This window comes from Lissotriton vulgaris, chromosome 2_1, assembly GCF_964263255.1.
Source record: "Lissotriton vulgaris chromosome 2_1, aLisVul1.2, whole genome shotgun sequence".
Lineage (NCBI taxonomy): Eukaryota > Metazoa > Chordata > Amphibia > Caudata > Salamandridae > Lissotriton > Lissotriton vulgaris.
Window position 1 is genome coordinate 1,917,603,102 of NC_141687.1, and position 23,126 is coordinate 1,917,626,227.

The 23,126-nt window shown below is 44.4% G+C and overlaps 1 protein-coding gene across 11 annotated transcripts in view; it reads left to right on the plus strand.

The window, feature by feature from the left end:
• Window positions 1–23,126, plus strand: part of AKAP13 (A-kinase anchoring protein 13) — a 1,375,395-nt gene that overhangs the window by 60,249 nt on the left and 1,292,020 nt on the right. For all 11 annotated transcript variants that reach the window (XM_086958098.1, XM_086958099.1, XM_086958104.1 and 8 more), the window contains exon 2: window positions 12,500–12,539. The gene's annotated coding sequence lies outside the window, so the exon portion shown is untranslated. The remainder of the gene's footprint in view (window positions 1–12,499; window positions 12,540–23,126) is intronic.

Here is a 23,126-nt window from a genome sequence, read left to right on the forward strand (position 1 = left end):
GTATATATTTATGTCAGATTCGTACAGAGTAGTATTATTTAGCTTAGGATTAGGGACTGATTCCCCGGTGGCTGTTCCCTCACAATGGACCCGCTTTCTCTTAAGTGTTCTCTTGTGATTTAATGACAATTGGGGACAGTGCTAGGTGTGGTTTTTCTTTGCCTTGCCCTTCCATCTCTGGTAAGTCTTTTACTAGCTAAGTAGAACTTTAATGCAACAAAAGGAAGTCTTCAGTTCTACAACTGGATGCCCGTCCCACGCCAGCTCACTGTTAGCAGACTCAGAGTAGATCAACGTAATCAGCCCCCACTCCCCAGCCCCTCCCCCATCGATCTGCAGGCACAGCAGGGCTGCAATTATTCAATGGAGCCATTGAAATTCCCTGCTGGGCCCAGCACACTGCTTCAGCACATCGCCTAAGTGGTTACACTTTTTGGGGCAAGTATCGACCCTTTGATAACAGATGGAGGACCCACCCAGGCTGGTGGGGGTTAGGGGTGTCGAGCCGTCAAGCACAATTAACTCTTCAAAACCAATAGTCAACATAAGCAAAATGAACAGCCTGAACTTGACTGATTACTGGCTTCGAAAATAAACAGTTCTCAGACCACGTTTATTACACATCGAACCAAACTTGATTAATATTTTCTTCATATTTACCTAACTTGGCAAAACACATTGTGACATTCTGTTTTCAACAATGATCTAGACATGGAATCCTTAACCAACACATCCTTAATGTAATGGTTGACCACCCACCTGCCCCTTACAGCATCATTTGATTGACTTGGGTCCCAGGGACCCCCAGATATAGCTTTTCGCAAGACTAACTTCCCCACTTCCTCATGCCATGGGATCCACAGGCCAACTTGTAAGCTGAGCCCCTAACCAACCATGCCAGAGGCAAACCAAAAGAAGAAGTATGGCTCAATGGTTAGAGCGGCAGACCCTGATGCAGAGGTCTAGCCCGGGACCAGGGTTCAATTCCCCGCCTCAGCGGGTCGTGGGCTCTTTCCACGGACCTGATAATTCTCGCCTCGGTGCCTATTCCAATCATGGAGTCCCACTCTGGGCAATAGCTTGCTTAATCTCCACAACGGCCCCCCACAACGCTAAGGATGCCTGGCCTCCACCTTGGGGGTGCCCAGGAGTGGACGCCTCACAGGGAAAGCCAGGATGGGTTCCACAGCGGTATTCGTACAAGCGCCTTGAGACTCTTGCGAGTGAGTAGTGCGCTATACAAGTATCAATTTATTTATTATTATTCTGGCACCTTTTGGGATATGTGCCAAGGCAACCAGGCCATATCAACTTCCTGACATCACCAGTTGTATGCTATAGAGTACTCTGAAGTGCTAGGAGTAATCGCTGTAGCAAGTATCCCGCCGCCCACTCTAAATGCCGCAGTATCACTGCCCTTGCTTGGGATACGATTTAAAAGCAAATCAATCCTGCTTTCACATGGCCTTTTTATGCCTGATGCCAAGGTGTCCAACTGCTTTGTCGCCACAGGCCTGGATGGTGACTCTTTTATCGCGATGGTACAGGCCTAGTACGCGACCCCCTGCTCCAGAGTAATTGTAAATGGAGTAAGCTCTGAGGCATTCCAAGTGGGGAGGGGAATGAGACAGGGGTGCCCACAGTCACCCCTTCGCTTCGCGTTGAGCATAGAACCTCTCGCGGCCAGGATAAGAGCACAACAGGCGATTAAATGAATCCACTTTAGGTCAGAGGAGCCTAAGATCTCTCAGTTCGCTAACAATATTTTGCTTACCCTCCCAGACCCCCAGAACTCCCTGTCCACACTGCATGAGGAGTTCAAACACTTTGAGGAAATAGCCATCCTCCATATTAATCTAGCTACATTGTACCCCCTTAATTTAACAGTACCAGACGCAGAAGTGGGGATGTTAATTACCATGACCCCCTTTCAGTGGTCAAAGAAGGAGCTTACCTATCTCGGTATCAAACTTACTCCCAGATTTCTAGCTTATTTCAGGCCAATTTCCCTCCACTCCTCCGTAAAGTACAGGGTGATCTTAAGCGCTGGTCCCAATTTATTTATTGTGACTAGGCAGAATGCATGCAATCAAGATTGTGATCCAACCAACGTTTTTAGTATGTGGCTTTGTCCCGCCTCAGTCTTCCATTGGCTAGCTCCATAAATGGAGGCTAGCCATTGGAAGACCGAGGCGTTCGTCATTCTGTGAGGCGACTCGTGGGCGTTCCTGAGATTTTTTCTCATCCAGCCCCTTTGTGACGTCATTCCGGCGGTGGGCGGGTGTTTTTTTTTTTTTTTCTAGTCCTGTTTTGGTCAGTTTCAAAGTGTCCTTTGCAGGAGTGGGCTGCGAGATTGAAGTTGCCAGGATGCGGTGGGCTGCGCGATTTCTTTTCTTGCAGGTAAGCGGCATTTTTAAATATTTTTTTATCCAGTTTTCGCCCCCCCTCCCGCTGTCCGTTTGCCCGTTCCCGCCCCCTCCCGCTGTCCGTGTTTAATGCTTGTTTATTTAGTTTTGTGTAGGTTGGAATTGTGGAAAACATTTAGGAACCACTGTTCATATTTCACCATTAGTGGCGCACCTCTGCAAGCTGCAGTTCAAGACCTGGGCTGTTTGTTTAATTGAAGGGCTGCCTTTAATGCAACGCTTCTTTTGGGCGTATAGTTACAATTTTTACTGAGCACAGTTCTTTTCCATCCACACATTTCCCCAAAAGATTCCTGTTTGCGCCAATAAGAAACATAAGTGTGTTTTTTTTATACTTAAAAGTGCAACCACCCTGTGAATGACGTGTCTCTGCGGCTGCAGCGCCAGGTTTCCAGTCATGGACGGATTACCTCTGGTGCTCATTCAGAGGTAGTCTCTTTCCCAGGAGTCTGATCCCCGTGCGCTCAGTGTGTGCGTTCAGCAGAGTCTGGCATTGGCGTCTCTCCGCCCGCCCTCTCGCTCTCGGCCCCATCGGATGCCGGGTTATTTTAAAAGCGGCTGCAGTTGTGGCGCGAGCTCTTTCCCAGGAAAGCTGCGACCGCAGAGATAATGGACACTCGCACGGCTCTTTCATGTGGTGAGGCGGGCATGCTTCAGATTGTTGAGGTGGGGCCGTGCACCACCGACCAGCACGACCAGGCATGGGGAACATTCAGGAAGTCGCTGCTTGTAAGCAGGCCCCCCACCCTGAAAAAAAGCAAGACTTGCTGTGATAGGCTCCCAGAAACAAGACGTGCTGTGAAAAGCCCCCCAGGGCTATAAGTGTGATGAAAAAAACTGCGGGGGGGTCTCTTAAAGCGGCGTGGCCGATGTAATTACGGGGGTGGCTTAAAAACACATAAACTAAAAATCTGTGCTTAGCATAGTGTGCCGCCCGCCTTGTGTTTTGCTGTTTCTGTCATTGCATCCAGATATATGATACAACAAGTAACATCATACCTACATCAAGGCAGGACTATTGGCTTTGTCAATGATTGTTAGTTGCATAAGATAAATAAGCAGCCACAATGGCTTGTTGTATATAATATTAAAAAAGCTTCCACTTAAAGCCCTGCTGACACCACGACAATGTTGCTGCTCCTGAGTTTCAAAAAGAGAAGGGAAATCCAGAGAGAAAATAACACTCTTAAAGGATTTCCCTTCCCTTACAACACTCCCCTGGCATGACGTCATGCCGTAACTTCTCCAGTAGTGAGAAGTGAGCAGTGTGAGCACACGCTCATGGATTTGTCTGCTGTCACTGCAGTCCAGAAAAAAACGGACCGCCTGTGCCAGGGCACAAAACAGAGACTGATTGAGACCCACTTTGAGGACCCCTTAAAAAAACTGTCGCTGCTCAGACCTAGTGAGACCCGGCCCACTTAAAGCCCTACAATAGGTCTGAACATTTGCGAAAGATTAAGCTAATGGCAATGTAAATGACAATGCCATTTATTTATCTGTTTTCAAAACCAACACAAATACAAATTTTGTCATTTACAATGCCAATAGCTTTAACTTTTCCAAAGGCGAAACCATTGCATTGTAAATGCTTGTTATTAGGAGACTTGACGGAATGCTGTGGTTCAAAATGTGTGTCTCCCCACAGATTCCATATGTTTTCCTTGCAGAAATGAGAGAAATGTGTGTTTTAGTCAAAGTTTAGGTTTGCAGGGCATTGTGGGTAAGATAATGGTGTGAAATAAATGCAAAGCACACCACCCTGGACTCCCCCGGATGTGTTGTTTTCAGAATTCTCAGGGTCTGGTAGGTTTTTCCAGATGACAGCCTACCCAAGCCCAAAATGTGCAGCCATTCACCATTGCAATTGGGACGATATTGATAGTTAGCCACACTCTCCTGGCCCGTTTGTAGAAACAACACCCAAAAGAATCAGTTGTCCTCTTGCTTGCCATTGGGATGGAATGCTTTAGTCCGCCGGGGAACAGAAACATTGTTCATGCTTTAGAGGTGAGGGTGAGCCTGATGTTAGGATGGACCTGACGCGCCCCAATAGTTTAATAAAAATATATATATTCCTGCCATACAGTGCGCAGAGGCAAATTTGGGGCACACCTCATGTCTGCTCTGGTGGGAGAGGGAGGGGTAAGACTGGTGTGTCTTGTTTGCAGTGGGTGTGTGGCCAATGCAAAGTGAAACACTGCAGTACTTTGTTTTGCCTCAAAGGCAAAATCCCTGGTGTCAAGTGTATATTCTACCACCTAGGGGCATGTTTGAATCAAGCCTCCTAGCTGTCACCAGGGAGGCAGAAAGACACTATTGACCCCACTGAGGCAGGGGTATGGCTCAATTCCGGGGTAGGCTGGCCCATCCTGTTTGTTTTCGTGCCATTTTGAAATCACTGGTGTCTCGTGGGCTTTCTGCCTTCTGTGGGGGTTGGTTGGCAGATAGTGTGTGAATACCCTATCTACTTTATTTACTGGAACTTTATTTGAACTTCTTTGGAATTTACTGTGTTGTGTTGCAGCACACAGTACCACATAAGTGTGCCCATCACAGGGATGCGCCTACACCCCAGTAGCGCACTCAACCCCTCAATCCTTTAGGACGTACCAGAACAGTTACGTCACCTGTAGGAGCACCTTAAATTGTTTACCTTATCTACCTTCTCAGCGAACTTTCCCATTTACCAACGCTGTGCGCCGCGCCTAATCACTTCAGAATACCCTATCTACCCCCACGAGGTGCAGAAAGTCTATTGGGCCCCGAGTTGGGGAAGGGCACAAGCCCTTGCCCTGGATGAGATATGTTCCTGAGCACTGATTCAGTGAAAGTTACTTTAACTTCAATGTAATAATGTCATCACGCCATGCACGCTGATCATCATTACAGTAAAAAAACAAAAAAAACGATCCGGTTTCTCAGGAAGCTCTTCTAAAGAAGCCTAAAGTAAAACAAAGAAAAATAAAGGGCTTCCTCTGGTAACCTTTAAATACCTTCGCAGTGACCGCCAATGGCTGACACACACTGGGCCTATTGGCCAATACCTGCACTTAAAAGTTTACCACTTGTTGACAGTGAAACGCTGTGAAAAATGTTAACTCCCAAAAACACTATGGTCCTCATTGGGAGCGGTCAGTACTCTCGTTTACTTAGCCCCCCTGGAACTGCCAGTAATTCTGGCAGCAGGAAAACCGCAGCAATTATGAATTTTCAGGAAGTATTTGGCAATGGGACTGTCATGCATATTTCATTATGTTTTACCCGGTGTTCCACCTGGATAATTTACTGCTTTAAGCAGGTAAAATGCCTTGGTGAAACACAGAAATGTGGTGGTCCTGCAAAAATTATAATTGCTACAGGGCTGCTAACTCTTGTTACTGGCCCCATCTGATGTATTGGGTTGCTCATGCTGGGGTCCTGATTTTTTTTTTTTTTAGAGTTTAGCAGACAGAGTACTTTGTAAAAAAAAAATATAGGGATGCCCATACTTAGACTACCATTGACTATATAGTGCAGTTGTAATATGGCAAAAAAGACATTTGCTACGTTTTTGATGGAGCACCCTGTACACTAAACTCTAAATATGGCCCTTTTTAGGTCGAGGGACCTATAAGCTGCGCAAAGCGCAGCTTCCGGTCCGGAGAATTAATGTTTTTTAGTAGGGCTTTAGAACCCGCTTCCCTGCCCTGTCTCCCCTCCATTGGCTGGCTTCCTAAACGGAGGCCAGCCATTGGAGGAGAGAGCCGTCCCTCCAAAGAAGCTCCGTCTTTTTCAGATTTGGGGGCGTACGTTTTGCTGTTCTTTAGCTCGTGACGTCGTCCGTCACTCAGGACAGCAAAACACGCCCCAGAATCCAAAATATTTCGGAAGCTTGAGGCCGCCATTTTGTTTTCACCCGCAGTGAAGGTGAGCCGTTCCTCGCTGTCCTCTTGCCTTCTTCCCCCTGACTGCACTCATGTTTTTCTTGTTTCACTTGTCCTGTCAAAACTTCTTTTCCCTCATCTGTCCCTGTTCCTTTTACTTTGCCGATCTGTACATTTAAATGATATGATGATGCTTCTAATAAGATTTCATGATGAGGAAGGTTTCTTCATAATTTTGCAGCACTCTAGGATATTACTAATGTGGTCAACTATTACTTACTACCTTCTATTTAGGGGTTTTAACTCTGGGACTAATGGCGATTTGCATGCATTTCCCAGACATTTTATTTTATATGAAGATGAACTGAAGTACTCCTTTTGGAGTGGAATTTAATGTTATTTGGCTTACCGGAATAATACATTATTGTGACCATACTGGCTATTGGACCCGCCACTTGGATCGCTATTGGAACGATAGCCAGCACAGATGGCAAGGCGTTTCAAAATATTTACTTGGGAGGAATCCCCATGACTATGGGTCTCCGGTATCGCCATTAGTATTCGTGTAGGTTTGTTTAATTGATTTCATCTGGACGATGAGTTGTTGGTTTAAATTAATTATATAATGAACGGATTTCAAGATCTTACTTTGATTTACGGTAATAAATACGTTATGGTGATCTATCTGTATGGTATCACTGTATGGATTGCGATCTGAACTAACTCCACTTTAAGATGGCTGCTCGTTTGAGCCTACTGTTGACGGGAACAGAATAGCAGCAACGCTCGCGTGGTCACGTGATTCGTGACACGCTCAGCTCCCACTCCTTTCCTATAAACATGGCGGGACCCATCACCTGTCGCTCTCACCGGACTTTGGTGAATGTTGCGGCTGCGCCATATCACAGGTACGATACCAATGCCGTCTAGGCTGCGAGGGTTCTTTGTCTTTCTGGGGGCTTCACACAACCGGAGAGCGGGCGTAACAACTCTGGTACCCATAGGTGCCGCGCTATTCATTCATCCTGATCGTGGAAGACCCGCCTGGTGGATTTCAGGTATGATGGTGACGCCGAATGCTTGCCGGCTGCAGCTCTCTTCCCCCCTCTTGAAGGCAGAGCTGCAGCCCGATGCCTGCGCCCTTTCTTGCACCCTATGCAGCCTGTTTCATTCTGCTTTGGGGGATAAGTGGTCTTTTGCTTATAGCCCGGCGAGTGTGCGTCTTCCTGGGGTATAAGGCTGCCTGCTAATTGATTAAGTATTGGAAATAGTCAACGGCAGGGCCGTTTGTGTCTCTGTCTGTGTGTGTGTGGCTGTGTGTGTGTGGCTGTGTGTGTGTGGCTGTGTGTGTGTGGCTGTGTGCGTGTGGCTGTGTGCGTGTGGCTGTGTGCGTGTGGCTGTGTGCGTGTGGCTGTGTGCGTGTGGCTGTGTGCGTGTGGCTGGCTGTGTGTGTGTAGCTGGCTGTGTGTGCGTGTAGCTGGCTGTGTGTGTGTGTAGCTGGCTGTGTGTGTGTGTAGCTGGCTGTGTGTGTAGCTAGCTGTGTGTGTAGCTAGCTGTGTGTGTGGCTGGCTGGCTGTGTGTGGCTGGCTGGCTGGCTGTGTGTGGCTGCCTGGCTGTGTGTGGCTGGCTGGCTGTGTGTGGCTGACTGGCTGTGTGTGGCTGGCTGTGTGGCTGGCTGGCTGGCTGTGTGTGTGTGTGGCTGGCTGGCTGTGTGTGTGGCTGGCTGGCTGTGTGTGTGGCTGGCTGGCTGTGTGTGTGGCTGGCTGTCTGTGTGTGTGTGGCTGGCTGTCTGTGTGTGTGGCTGGCTGTGTGTGTGGCTGGCTGTGTGTGTGGATGGCTGGCTGTGTGTGTGGATGGCTGGCTGTGTGGATGGCTGGCTGTGTGGATGGCTGGTTGTGTGGATGGCTGGCTGTGTGGATGGCTGGCTGTGTGGATGGCTGGCTGTGTGGATGGCTGGCTGTGTGGATGGCTGGCTGTGTGGATGGCTGGCTGTGTGGATGGCTGGCTGTGTGTGTGTGTGGTTGGCTGTGTGTGTGTGTGTGGTTGGCTGTGTGTGTGTGTGTGGCTGGCTGTGTGTGTGTGTGTGGCTGGCTGTGTGTGTGTGTGGCTGGCTGTGTGTGTGGCTGGCTGGCTGTGTGTATGTATGGCTGGCTGTGTGTATGTGTGGCTGGCTGTGTGTATGTGTGGCTGGCTGGCTGTGTGTGTGTGGCTGGCTGGCTGGCTGTGTGGCTGGCTGGCTGGCTGTGTGGCTGGCTGGCTGGCTGGCTGTGTGTGTGGCTGGCTGGCTGTGTGTGTGGCTGGCTGGCTGTGTGTGTGGCTAAATGTGTGTGTGGCTGGCTGGCTGTGTGTGGGGCTCTCTGTGTGTGTGGCTTTCTGTGTGTGTGGCTCTGTGTCCGCGAATACTCTCTACTACTCTCTAATGCTCACCTATTGCCATTGTAAATCACAATACCATTTATTTATGTTTTTAAAAAAAAAAAAGAAAAAAAATGTCATGAGCAATGCCAATAGCTCTACCTTTAATAATGCCGAGACCATTGCATTGTAAATGCTTGTTGCATCTCCCTTTTGAGTTTTAGCCATGGCGACTTTCACAAGCGTAATCATTGTTTTCAGTTAACTGTTCTCCTTTTTAATAGAATTCATAGTACTGCAAACCCCTTTTCACAGCACTTAATGCATGTTTAGGTCTCGCCTGTCGATGCGCATGCGCATCGAGCAAGGCGAGAGTATTGCGAGTTATCCACTCTTTATCCACACTGCAAGGAATCGTGGCGATTCCTTGCAGTGCCCGTGACTTTTAAGGTCAATGCGCATGCGCATTAAGCTTATGCGCATGCGCATTGACCTTAAAAGCGCGTGCGCGTGCACGTCCGTCTATGTTTACCCGCTCCGCCCCCTCCCGCCGTGTCGCATTTCTCCTCCCCCTCCCCTCTCTTCCTTCCGTCTTCCTGCCGTGTCGCACCTCTCCCCTCTCCGCCCCCTCCCCTGCCCGCCGTGTTACGTGCTCGCCCAGTTCCACCCCCTTCACCCGCTCCCTCTTGCAATCCATCTCTGCCTACATGTTTCTCTCGTTTGCATTTCATTCCCCTCATCTCCTTCCAACTCTACCCCTTGCTTACCGTCGACTGCTCTCCACAGGCCACAGTGTACCGACGAACGCATTTCCCAATAGAGGCAGTCTGAGTAAAACACACTGATAAATCAAGCCCTTAATATGTCACTCTTTATGCCCCAGCCCCTGTTACTCTGCAGTCTCGCTCTGTTCTTCTTTATCTTGGACATGATCTACCCCCCTCCCGCCGTGTCGCATTTCTCCTCCCCCTCCCCTCTCTTCCTTCCGTCTTCCTGCCGTGTCGCACCTCTCCCCTCTCCGCCCCCTCCCCTGCCCGCCGTGTTACGTGCTCGCCCAGTTCCACCCCCTTCACCCGCTCCCTCTTGCAATCCATCTCTGCCTACATGTTTCTCTCGTTTGCATTTCATTCCCCTCATCTCCTTCCAACTCTACCCCTTGCTTACCGTCGACTGCTCTCCACAGGCCACAGTGTACCGACGAACGCATTTCCCAATAGAGGCAGTCTGAGTAAAACACACTGATAAATCAAGCCCTTAATATGTCACTCTTTATGCCCCAGCCCCTGTTACTCTGCAGTCTCGCCTTGGACATGATCTACCAGCTTTTCTTTCCTTCATTGTATCTCTCAGTTTACCTCCCTTCCTCCTCCTCTCTCTCTCAGTGTCGCTCTTTGCCTCTCTCTCCCGCTCCATGTCTCTTTCACCACCCCACGCTTTTTGCAGCCTTGCACTGCCCGCCTTTGCCTCTCTGCCATCACCCGGCTCCCCTTCCTCCACTCGCTCTCTTCCCAAGCAGCTGGTTGTAAATCCGAGGCCTCTCTGGGACTGCGCTCGGCACTCCCGCGCCTTTTCACTCGATTGCTCGTTGTTTACTCCGTGATTATTGTCGATGGAATTAACCTTCATTAACCTTTTATTTCCCTCTCCCAATAAGCTGGAGTTTACAGTATTTCTGTTCCGTTCAGTTAGCCTGAAAGGCATCAGGGCTGCGCGCATGCAGTCTTAGGATGGGTTGACCACCCCTCCCCGCATACTAGCCAATGCCACAGCAAGCCCCCTCCCCCCCAGTTCAAGGGACGCTCGAGAGACCCTCAAGAAAGCTGTCCAACCATCCATCGGCGCTATCCCCAGATGCAATATGCAATGGCTTCTTTCTTCCTAGAGGGCAGCCTGGCCGGAGTTTTTTCAGGCAGCAGGCTCAAACTAAGAAGCCTAACGCAAACTGGCGCCTCTCCACCCTACAGAATTGGTCGAGGGACTCCCAAGCCTCCCGTATCTTTAAGATTTATGAGACCGTCCTTGGCTGAATAGGGGTCCCCTGAATGGAGCAAAAATTAAACCAAAACCACCAGCTGGGGCTGTAAAATCACACAACAGCCAGTCATCGGCAAGCAGTCCGGAGCTTCCGTCTTCCCGGTGAGTCTGCCCATACTTTGCATGGCAGTGCATCACAATAGATTACAGTGGGCTCACATGAACACACCACACAGGCCGAGCAAGCAATATATTTCATATATTGTACTCTGGGTAAATGTGAATTACTTTTATGTTTGGGTTGCTTTGCACTTGAGAGTGTTAGTTATGAAACTTCGGTCAATATTGTATCGTTAAGTCCAGATCAGTCTGCTACACAGTCTTTTCACACAGTTGTTTTTTGCAGTCAAGCTGGATCGATCTGCACAGATTTGCCTCAACCCTCAACCCCTCACCCCCTCACCCTCACCCTCAACCCCTCACCCTCAACACCTCACCCTCAACCCCTCACTCACCCTCACTCACTCACCCTCACTCACCCTCACTCACCCACCCTCACTCACCCTCACTCACCCTCACTCACCCTCACTCACCCTCAACCCCTCACTCACCCTCACTCATCCTCACTCACCCTCAACACCTCACCCTCACCCACCCTCAACCCCTCACGCTAACTCACATTCACCCTCACTCACCCTCACCCTCACTCACCCTCACTCTCACTCACCCTCAACCCCTCACTCACCCTCAACCCCTCACTCACCCTCAACCCCTCACTCACCCTCACTCACCCTCACTCACCCTCACCCTCACTCACCCTCAACCCCTCACCCTCACACAGTGCAATAGGTCTCGGAGGATTTTTAGTTAGAGCTTTTAGAATTGTTTATGGCTTTTTTTATTTGTAATTCTTTAGCATTGGCTACAGGAAACAAAAATGCTAAAGATTTACAACAAAAAACCCATAAACAATTCTAAAAGCACTAACTCTAATGCTGCGAGACCTATTGCATTTCCAATGCTTGTTTTTAGATATGGGCTGGTTGTCTTCATAGTTATCTTTCTTATCTTTTCTCTGTAGTCATTAAAAAGATAGAGGAAATGCAGTGTACTCTATTTAATAAATATTTCTGTGTGTGGATGTTTTACATAGCACCAAGTTCAGAGGCCAGTTACGATGCTGCAAGGTATATTTTTAGTGCATGCAATATTCTCATAATAAAGAAGGAGGCCTGAATTTGATGGTAGACAGGAACTATCTTTTAAGTGGTTGAGGTGGGTGGAGCAATATCGTCATAGTGTGTGAGTGCCATGATCCTACTGGAGGTGTTTGAACGCTGTATATACATATTTCTGAATGCCAGATGACAAGTTGGAAGGAAGAATAACACAGGGCCAGGTTGAACAAACCACATGTGAGAAATGGTTGAACATGAGAAGGGCTGCGAAATTGATGGTGCTCTTGAGTCATTGGGTTTGATATGATTCATACATTACACCAGTGTTTGCCAAATTCATCTTTCTTTGCTTATTAAAGGAGGTGGTAGCAGTAGTTCTATCTCCTTGTTGTTTCATTAGTGATTGTGTTTACCTTAACAATATTGTTTTCGTTCTTAATGTAGAGGTGTTAACTTGAAGATACCATTATGTTCTATAACATTAGTCCTGATCATAACTATGCTTGAGTTGATTATCAAACTTAGGGAGGCAATGTATAATTTAATGTATCATTAATTGAAACATTGGTTTCTTCATAGCTCTTGATCAGTATTTGAATCATTATTTTGTTTGCATCAATTGGCATCAATGTACCTGAAATGAAGCCAAACTTAACTCTGCAACCTTTAAAAAAAAAAATCTATTTTCTCCTTTTTTCAGGTCCTGGATTTTTGTATTTCTATCTAACCGATCTTGTTTGGTAAGTATTTGAATTTATCTTTTTAATATATTCACCCTTTTTTACTTAAAGCAGGGCACAATTTACTTTAGAGTGCATGACTATGCATACACATGGAGATGGTTTGCATGCCATTGAACATGTTGACTTTTTAGCAATGGGGAGGGGATTTTAGGAATGGAGTGTATGCGGCCTTTGGATTTTTATTCTACCTTCTTTAAAAGAAAGAGTGGATCTCTTGTTGTTGGAGTGAAATTATATCTATATATATATACATATAGATATAGATATAGATATAGAGATATAGATAGATATATAGATATAGATATATATAATTTCACTCATGCAGGTAGCCCAAAAGGAGTTCAGCCTCCAACACTTGATCAACACACTTATTTATTGATTGGCGAAAATGCACGCAGGCAGAGAACAGGCATCAAAACAATCCAACGCCAGACGCGTTTCGGGAGTTCTTAATCCCTTTATCAATGGCTTGTGTTCTATAAAAGAAAGCAACGTTCACCACACACCTGTCCTATTAAAACAACCCGCCCCGATGGGCATGGCCCTCTGACGAGAATACCGTCAGAGGCCATGCCCATCGGGGCGGGTTGTTTTAATAGGACAGGTGTGTGGTGAACGTTACTTTCTTTCATAGGACACACGCCATTGATAAAGGGATTAAGGACTCCCGAAACACGTCTGGCGTTGGATTGGTTTTGATGCCTGTTCTCTGTCTGCTGCCTGCGTGCATTTTTGCGAATCAATAAATAAGTGAGTTGATCAAGTGTCGGAGGCTGAACTGCTTTTGGGCTACCTGCATGAGTGGAATAAATATTTCCTGTGAGAGTCTGGCTCGACATTGCATATGCCATCAATCAGACCATCTGTCAGTCATTCGGTAGTATTTACCCTTGTGAACGTATGAAGATACCCATGAATTAGATTCATATATAGTTCTCAGTTATGTATTTAAATAAGATTCCTTCTCCCTGTACCTATTTAGGCATATGACTGCAATAATAATCGGCTGATTGCTATGTTGTGTTATTATTTTTTGCATTATATATGCTTATTAAATCATTTGGTTTTCACATAGCACTACACACTTTTTATTTGATTATTGTTTAGATTCGCGCCTTTTGGATATTTTTAGCAAGATAGTATTTAATATTCTGACATTTTCCATCTAGTTATGTAGGAGGGCCTGTGTGGGTTTTTGCTTTCTTATAGTGTTGCCATTTATCCTGAATTCACTTTTCATATTTGCATGGATATATTGTCTCGGTATTTGGGACATACCCTACGATTATAATATAGCTGCTTGCATTTATGCAGTTGCAAAAACACAGTTGATGGACAGAATGCAGAGCAATGTCTTACATTCACCCCAGTACAAAGATCTGGGCCTAAATCCATCGTTTTTTTGCACTCCACACCACCCTAGGTCAGACACTGGCTATATGCAAATAAGCCTTGACCCTGGGCCTCATGTGAACAGTCCAGCCCGAACTACCAAGCCATGTCTTTCCTAGACCGGAATCAAGCATCCAAGGACCGGTTTCTGGATATCAGCCTGGATAGCTTGACTCCAGTGATGTGGAGAGCTTGGGACTCGCGTCTGAGCATACCCAGCCCACTCGGGGTGAAAATTGCAAAAAACACAGTTGATGGACAGAATGCAGAACAATGTCTTACATTCACCCCAGTACAAAGATCTGGGCATAAATCCATCGTTTTTTTGCACTCCACAACACCCTAGGTAAGACACTGGCTATATGCAAATCAGCCTTGACCCTGTGCCTCATGGGAACAGTCCAGCCCGAACTACCAAGCCATGTCTTTCCTAGCCGGAAACCGGTCCTTGGATGCTTGATTCCGGTCTATCAGCCTTCTTCAGCCTGGATAGCTTGACTCCAGTGATGTGGAGAGCCTGGGACTCACGTCTGAGCATACCCAGCCCACTCGGGGTGAAAATTGCAAAAAACACAGTTGATGGAGAGAATGCAGAACAATGTCTTACATTCACCCCAGTACAAAGATCTGGGCCTAAATCCATCGTTTTTTTGCACTTCACACCACCCTAGGTCAGACACTGGCTATGTGCAAATCAGCCTTGACCCTGTGCCTCATGGGAACAGTCCAGCCCGAACTACCAAGCCATGTCTTTCCTAGACCGGAATCAAGCATCCAAGGACCGGTTTCTGGCTATCAGCCTGGATAGCTTGACTCCAGTGATGTGGAGAGCTTGGGACTCGCGTCTGAGCATACCCAGCCCACTCGGGGTGAAAATTGCAAAAAACACAGTTGATGAACAGAATGCAGAACAATGTCTTACATTCACCCCAGTACAAAGATCTGGGCATAAATCCATCGTTTTTTTGCACTCCACACCACCCTAGGTTAGACACTGGCTATATGCAAATCAGCCTTGACCCTGTGCCTCATGGGAACAGTCCAGCCCGAACTACCAAGCCATGTCTTTCCTAGCCGGAAACCGGTCCTTGGATGCTTGATTCCGGTCTATCAGCCTTCTTCAGCCTGGATAGCTTGACTCCAGTGATGTGGAGAGCCTGGGACTCACGTCTGAGCATACCCAGCCCACTCGGGGTTAAAATTGCAAAAAACACAGTTGATGGAGAAAATGCAGAACAATGTCTTACATTCACCCCAGTACAAAGATCTGGGCCTAAATCCATCGTTTCTTTGCACTCCACACCACCTTAGGTCAAACACTGGCTATATGCAAATCATTTATGCAGTGCCAGCTGACAAGGAATAATATTTTGCACTTTAGCTCCGTATGGTCTCCTATGTATTTGTACATTCTATTAACCAACTATCTGACTGTCGGTCATTCTGGTTTCATAAGCTTAATTCCTTGCACATTTGCACATCAGATGAAGATTTTAACATTATCTACTCATGCCATACTGTGATTATTACATTATATATCAAATTGTATATTATATTGTATATATATGAAATTTTGCACGACGCACTTTATGTATCATACATTATACTGTATATAGAGTTGTACATCTATGTATTGTTGTTTACTTTGCTGTTTTAATATATTCAATATTATACACGTATGTATGCATGACTAATAACATTAAGGATTTGTAATAGTAGGTTTTACAGGGCATTTGTGCAGATGGTTTGTAGTATGTATTATATTATCATGTATTGACAGACATTATAATCGACAGACTATTTATGATGGCCGCGGTATTAAACACTTACATTGTCGTCATTGTAGTCCACTTTCTATTGCTATACCTTGGTTTTGGCACGAAGGGGTGTTTTAAATTTGCACTGTTTAGCCTCCTCGTTTGTCAAGTGAGCAAGGACACAGCCTCGTGTCCGAAACGCATCTGAGGCATGCACCGTTCCACGTATTTTTGAAAAATAAAGAAATCTGATTCTGGCTTAGAAACAAGTCCGTGTTCCTGTTTTTGTGCACTAAGGTACTGGGAAAGTTTTGAGTGGATATATATGTGTATATGTGTATATATGTATATATGTGTGTATATATATATATATATGTGTATATATATATATATATATATATATATATATATATATATATATATATATATATATGTACACACACACACACACACACTCTCCTTCTGCCTAACCTACTTGATAATTTGTCTACCTATTTTAAACCCTATTCGATGTCCTTTTAAAAATGTCAGTTGAACTTTTTTGTAGATGTTTAATTGATTGGTTGCATGCACTGACTGTAGTTTGTGGAGGCTTTGAGCCTTTCACACTTTCTGTGTAAGCTGTGGCGCAGCATACTGCTGGGTTAAAGAATGGTTATCCTTATGGGTTGTCCTTTTCTTGTCTCCAGGTTAACGTGCCTAATTATCAACCTGTGAAGAATGAATTGAGGTATTACATGTGAAAGTTCCTTACATTTCCCAGTCTTTGTATCTAGATACTTGAATTCCTCTGTGAAATATGTTGCTTGTTTGCAGTAGTCCTACTCTACTTTACTTTGTAGATTGTGTTCCTTTCATAGAAACCTTTTGTTGGTGTTGCAGTGTTTGGTCCAGTCTTGTTTTCCGGAAACTGCTCGACTGGTTCCTTCGAATCTCTTCTGAGAGTCTACAGGTTGTGATGTGTAAGCAGGTATTTCACAAATCATCCAGTTTAAGGGCTAACAAGCAGTCAAAAAGACAATATGTTTGGTCTGGGTTTATTGTGTTAAACCATGCAGCGTTGACATATTAGAGCAAGACACCTGGGATAAAACGAGCAGGACTGGACAGAGAGGACTGCAGTTGTAGAATAGTCTATCATGCAGTTTATTGCACGTTTTAGAGGGTGGGTGCATGAATAGACTCAAACAGCCACTTCAATTAGGTGAGGAATGAACACTCTATTGTGTTAAGCGTAGATGTGATTGACAAAAACTGAAGCCAATAACTGAAACGGGCTTGTCGAAGAAAGCCAATGATTGGAAGGGGTGGACTAAAAGCTCTATCTGTTTGTTAGTAATAGGTCCTACAGCTGCACTAGTAAAACCCAGACCTTAAACTAAATCTCTATTCAGTAAACATGTACTAAATATGCTGCTTCCATCGCTGAAGCATTGTTAATTATTTTTATATAGCGCTTCATATCTTAATTCTACAGTTTCTAGATGTTGTAAATAAAGGATGCTCCTATTGCACAGTTTGCTAGCCTTAATACAGATGTAAGGCCTAGTTTGCCATGCCAGGTTCCAAATTTGAGACCTTCAGAAAACCGCAGTGAGCGGTCAGTGGCCCATCCAGCCGTCTACCCTGATGCAAATAAAAATGTAATGAGAGCAGTGCTGGAACTCTAGAAGTGCAGGTACTCCTTGACACAGATAACCTTTTGCTGCTGAGAAGTGTCAGTACTCTCCCATTCAAATCATGGTTTACAGAATGCACATGCCTAAACTTAAGTAGTGTTATGTTTTGGAACTCTGTACTGTTTTTTTTTTTTTAAACTTCGTAGAATACACCGTGAAGGATAGCATTCTTGCTTGCATAATTTACATTTCTAGTTATTTTCTTTATTATTGTTCAGAACGTGATATTTCCACATTCTACATAAGAATTGCAATTCTTCTTGACATTCACATATTCTATTCTACTTGGCATGAATCTTGAATGTCATCTACATGCAGCGTGCATTTTCCGTTATTTTTCTTTTTAAACTGATTTTATTGCGTTTTCCAAAAATAAACAAGATACACATTGCAATTCCTGTACATCAGAAGGATTCAGTTGACAGGAACATAGTAGGAAGTACCCGTCATCATCATAGGGAACGTGCCTTTTCCATATTTTCATATGACTTTTCTGATGTTGCCTTCGGGAATTATTTCATGTGTGAAAAAATATTAAAAATGAAATATGAACACCCTTTCTCTTTTCAGTGTGTAGTTAATTGTAACAGCAGTTTAATTTCCCCACCATTTTGAAATGGACCGCCAATAGTTATGAGAGTTATAATCCAGATCATGCTGGGAACTATTTACTAGCAGTAGCTAATCACTGAGATCTACGCTGGTAATCGAACAGTGTTGTCTTCAGTGACACAACCTTGTACCACAGGAAGATGGTTGGTTTCAGTAGTAAAACGCCTTGTACTTGCCCATTCGCCACATAAGTCTTCCTTCTCTTGCCATTTTTTGATACGACGGTAGGCCTGGATGCTTCCTTTTCTTTTGCTTTGTTTATTCCTGTGTTCCACCTTATTCTTTTTAAACCCGTGCTGATTTTTCTGACCCGGCATGGAATGATATCGCACATCCTTTAAACATAGGTCTCAAACCCTCTGCTTATTGTGATCAAGCTGTTGTGTATCTACGCACATTTTTTCAAAGTAGTCAACAAATTGACATTGTTTTTCTCTCATGTGAAAATCTGTAATTAAAGGTTGTGACTGCATACTTTCGTGAATAAAGGGGAAGACAGCATGTTTACGTCAAAAAAACTGTTAGTGAACAACTGATATTTGAATCCACTTAGATAAATTACAAGCTCTTTGCTTCCAAGTGAAGACTTGAATTTACAGTTTCGCAAATCATTCTCTAGTACTTTGGTGTAATATGTTTAAAGACCCAGGTCCATCTTTTTAGCAGCATAAAAGCATTGAGGGAAGAAAATGTGTAATACAGCCAACCAATTTACACAAAGAATCTTCTTGGAAACACAGAAAACTATGTAAAGTTAAATTGATTTATTACAAAGCCAAAAATAACTGAACATAAAGACACCTCAAGATGAGAGTGTAGAAATACATCGGAATTAGCATAAAGCCAAATCTGTGTATCCAGTTGAGACAATGTGACCTAAACAATGCAATTAATTCAAGAAGCAGAATGCAGAGGAGCAAAAGGCATGTGTACAAATGTTCCTGCATCGAAGGTTGATGAATGAAGAGCATTCATTTATCCCTACTCGAACACTAAGATGACATCCCTACTTAAGCATTTTCAGGAAGGAAGATAAACGGTGTCAGCATGTGCAGTCTTCCTAAGAAGTCTCTTCTCAGTCAGTGGTTCATGTATCACAAAGCTACAGAGACGGAGCTTGTTCTCAGATGCTCTCTCTCTCCTAAGGCAGAATAAGTGGGCACTTTCCCTACTCCCATCATCACATTATTCGTAGATAACTTTCCCAAGATTCATTGCGGATCACGCCATCTGCTCTGGGTACAATCCTTGAGGTGTTTTTCCATAGGACAGCTGTGTTCATTCCTTTCAACATTTTGTCCCTGGTTCCCAGGCCTTCTCCTGTGTGTAGCAGTACTACCTTCCTATACCAACTCAAGCCACACGATTGTAACTTCTACTCTCCTTGCCTGACTAGTACAACAAAGACATTATCCTAGCTAACAAGAACGCTTCTCTCGCCTGCAACACAAACGTGAGAAAGAACAAGTCAGCAGCACACGTGAAATTCAAACTGTTCATTCTAAAGCGAGAGTTTCCAGGGAATTGCATTTTAGGCCTACAAAATTTAGCTAACATAAGAAAGAACCTTAGGAACTTTACGAAAATGCATAGGTGATACCTCACCTTCAATTAATGAATGTACCTGTATATAAATGATTCGATTAATAAACCCATTTAGTACATGAATAATTGTCAGTTTCACAACACGAGTTCTTCACGTTAATGTTTTTTGTTAGTTACATTCACCTTCACGTTAATTCTCCATGTTAATTTTCAGTGGCCTAAGCACATCACATTTCAGGTTAATACATTTTAAAATTCTAACACTTCATGTTAATACAACAAAGGATTATATGCGGATGCACTCTACAGATGTGATTATAATGCCCCTTTACAATTAAAATGCGATTTCCGCTCCATCAATGTGAACAAGGTTCAGCCAGTGAACAACCAACACTGGTACGTTTTCACCTGGTCGATGACTTTACATGAGAATAGATTTTCTCAAAAGCAACTAGATTACTTTGTCAACCATGTAATATTTTTCTTGTTGCTGGGTTAGTTCCACATTAACCCCATATAATGCAGATGTTTCAGGTTTTCCCTAGCAGAATACATTGTCTCTCCTTGTGAAAGGCCTGGGTGGTAAAATGTCCCTTGAGGGCACCGAAAAACCTCGCACTGTCTCGAAGATGAACAGTGGCCTGCTAGCTCAGTAAACTCTGTGTTTTGTATTTAGTTCCTAAGGTATACGGTGATAAAACCATTGGACTTTGGTTGTGGCCCATCATCATTAGAAAAATATTTGGCCTTTGAGCCTTCCCTAAATCTCAGTTAATTGGAAGCGCTCGATGTTCCTTCTTAGAGAAATTGAACAGTGTAGTGTGAAGTACACGGAGCTTGCCACTCTTATGCATTTCTTTCCTCGCTGGATTTTCAGGGGATTAGTGAATTGTCATGTTGTCCCTGTGCAAAAGTAACATTTACGGTTTTCCTCGCAAGTAAAAAGAGCTGCCCTCAGTGTGTGTTCTTTCTTAAAGATGATGGACCCCAGGTAGCGCCATACACTGAGCCAGCAACTAATGCCGGTGAATGCTTCCAGGCCTGGCCAGTAAATAACAGAGAATTAGAGTCGAAAAGAGGAGACCTAATACATTCTGTCTGCGGTGCTTTTAAGTTTGGCACAGACTAACAGGGCTGTACAGCACTAGCATAAACACTGTCATCATCTAACAATAAAAAGGCGCAAGACTGACCGTGTTTTCTCTATTTGATATCATAATTGGATGCAAGACGTTAATGGATCTATACAATGTATTCCTTGCCTAAAACTTATCTTCGGAAAGATCTTTGTTTCATAGCAAAGTACAGAGAGATTCTATCCACTGTTTTAGGAAAACTCTTTTTCTTTTTTGATAATCAACTTTATTCCGCATTTTAAACCAACATATAAAATTCATGGGCAGCAGCTCCTGGAAAACTCTTAAATATATTTCTGCACCTATATTTTCGGTGTTGCAGGTATCTTCATCGGTGGTTCACACGGGATGCAATGTATAATTCAAATTTTCTTCAATTTGTTTTCATAGTGCCTTTTAGACTATGTTGCAAGTTTATCCATTCTAAGAACTGCTCCAGAGCACGCAGATTACCCAAGCCCTATCACATAACTCAAACTGATAGAGGCTGTTGGGATGTTGTTGTAAACAAAGTTCCTCCTGAACATCCTATTTTAGTACTTCACTGATGCAGCCCTTGATGACTTGAGACATTTGTTTTTTTAACCCCTTTCGCTGCTCATGACGAGCTCAGCTCGTCCTGCAGTACACTGCTCGTGTGCTCATGACGAGCTGAGCTCGTCATGAACAATGGGAGTCAAGGGAGGTCAGCATCCGGGAGGATTTGCTGTAGCATTCAAGGTGTTAAAGATTTGCCCTTTATAGGACCAGAGTTCTAGGATGTTAATGGTGCCTGTATTAGTGTAATTAGTCTGTTCGAAGTGATAATTCAAACTTTGATTGTGCTAGAGACCATGATCTCACGTTTTTTCTCCGTTGCTCACTACAATAGTGTCTCGTGCTAGATTGTGCACTTTGAATCATTACATCACCCGTCCACCCTTCTTTTCAGCATACGTTTGAAAATCTATATGGGGCTTGCAAATGACTCCAGTTGGCACTTCATTGTACACAAAAGAAATAATTGAACAGAGTTCTCAGTGCAGTAGGGCATTAGAACTTGGTGTCACATCCTTTTAGACTAACTTTGGAATCTGCCAAGGATGATTCCAATAATTAATTGTGATGCTGGAGGACATATGTTCAAAATTAACATGCAACTGCTGTCCTAATGCTGCGTAAAACTATTTTCACATTTATGGGTTTATTGAAGGTGCAGTAATAATTGAGTAAATCAGAAGAAAACAGTTTGACTTTTTTAATGTTTTAAGCAAGGGGGTGATAGCGAGCTCCTAGAGTTAAAAAGAATATATCCCTGGAAAATGGCCTAGTTGATTATCACTGTAAACATGATATTCTAGATCTCCGATTTGCAGCGGTACAATCCATGATCCTTTGTATTCTCCACCAGAAAGTTCCCTCCTTTCCAGTAATAAACAACTGTAATATGACACCACCCAGGTGCCGTGAAGGAAAGTTCTACTCCGCTTGGTCAGTGAGCACAGTGTGCTCCTCCTTTTACATTGTGGCTGATAGCAGTACATTCGGTGATCCTGCTGCCCAGTATCTGAAGTCGCCATTGCCACCTGTCTGGTTCCCAGTAGGGAGCTGTACCTAGGCTGCGCTCCAAAGTCACCATTTTTATTTTTGTAGTGGTATACCGATGAAAGGGTCATGGGGACTCTCTTTTTGTCATCATATGGGTCTTTCGGTGGGACTGATTGCTCTCAAAGCAAGTCTGCCTCTGCAGCCATGCCTTATAAAATGACCATGGAAGCCAGCAGAAATGTGAAGCTCAACTGGGACACCAAGGCAAAACTATCTACTTAGATTCCTGGCTTATATGTGCTAATAATTCATGAATTGTAAGAAGGGTATTCCATGTAATCGTTATGTTCTCTCTTAAGATTTTTTTTACACTATTGTACTCCTGGCCTGCTGCACAGCTATCAAAAGGGCCATTAATCATTTTTATGCCTCCTCAGTTATCAGGGTTTTTAATCAAAGGATTGTGCCATTTAGGATTTACCTGCGATCTCTATTCCGAATGGTCTTGTGCACCACACAGTCATTTTGCAATCCAGGTTCTCTTTAGTCAGGAACTGACATAGGTCCTTGTGGCGACCAAGAAACCAAAGCAGACAGACTGTCACGTCTCACAATAGATGAAAAACAGCATTTTGTACCCAACTGGACCATGCTGTGATGTGGAACCCATATGGAATGGTCTTGAATGATCTCCTGCTTATCTGTCATAAGATTCTATGTGAGGTTTCACCACTAGTAGGAAAAGTAAGGGATCTAGCACTCGCATATGATACAGAGCTTACCTTTCACCCAGACAGAAGTGCTGTAGTCAAGCAGGCACCTTTGCGAATCAACATACTAATAAAAACGGTCTAATAGCACTACACAGAGCATTGCATACAATTCACCGGACAAGTAGGTTGCACAAGTCAAATATGTGAGAACTACGGCGAATCA